The sequence below is a fragment of the Octopus bimaculoides genome, chromosome 8 (assembly GCF_001194135.2).
Source record: "Octopus bimaculoides isolate UCB-OBI-ISO-001 chromosome 8, ASM119413v2, whole genome shotgun sequence".
Taxonomy (NCBI): Eukaryota; Metazoa; Mollusca; class Cephalopoda; order Octopoda; family Octopodidae; genus Octopus; species Octopus bimaculoides.
Genome location: NC_068988.1, coordinates 89,349,731 through 89,351,093, shown reverse-complemented (window position 1 = coordinate 89,351,093; position 1,363 = coordinate 89,349,731).

The following is a 1,363-nucleotide window of genomic DNA, read 5'->3' as shown; positions in this document are numbered from 1 at the left end:
ATATATATATATATATATTATACACACACACACACACACACACACACACACATATATACGTAAATGTGTGTGTGTGTATGTGTGTGTGTGTGTAATATGGAACATCCAAACTGCTAGAAAAATATACACCTGTATCCATTGATTATTTTGTCATTTTAAATAAAGAATCAAACATCTCTATGTTACAAACTCCAGTAAAACAAACGCAATAAATATGTGCAAATATTTTGGAGAGATGCTTGCCCGTATTGACAAATCTTTCGCAATATATGCACAGAATATATAGAAATATAATATATAACCTCCGAAAAAAGTGAAGATTTAAATCAGCAGGGTTGCTGTTCAGGAAGATAAAGCATGAAGACTAAAATATATTCTATGTTTGTTTCGGATACATAAACAGAAAATATAGATGTAAATAAATAAATAAACAAACACAGGAACTGTAAATGAAATATGAAGCCAGACAAATAAAACACTATTTAACGTCACACATTTCAAAATTCCGAGCGAAAGACTATGCAGAAATGCTTTGATAGGACCTCATTCTAAAGTATATAAACTGCGAATTATGCGAAGATCTAGCAACCGATTTTTTAAATGTAAAATTTGTTTTTTTACTTTAATACGTGTATAGTATTTTAATGCATGACGATTGTGTTGCTGAGATCCTTCATATACTCCAGAAAAGTGTTGTAAAGCGGTCTTTTGCCACTGTTGAATCTGTCTTTTGAAGACGGTTGTCGTTCTGACAGATATTGTTATATTCCTACGTTGATAGAAAGTTTCTATCTGGCACTGTACCACTCCCAGTCTTACAGTGTTATTATTCTCAACATTCACTCAGGATCACTGTTTGAGGACCATATCAGCACTGACACGACAATCAGCACCGTACTCTCAACTACCCCTACCTTCGACCTCCTCCTCTCGACCGGCTACCGGTTTATTTATAATAGCTGGTAACTACCACTTTTTAACTACCACTCAGTTTGACGATACCACGAAAAGACAGTTAGAACAGAAACGAATTCAGTAAATGCAAGTGAAACCTGTGTGAATAGATGTGAAAGACATTTTCTTTTAGCCCGAGCGTCAAACTAACACACTTTCTCGTTGTTCATACACCTGTATTCATCATTAATTTTTCCATAAATTTCAACTGTATATTATGTATGCATATATATATATATGTATATGTATATATGTATATGTATATATATGTATGTATATGTATATATGTATGTATACGTATATATGTATGTGTATATATATGTATATGTATATATGTATGTATATATATATATATGTATGTATATATATATATATATATATATATATATATATATATATATATATATAT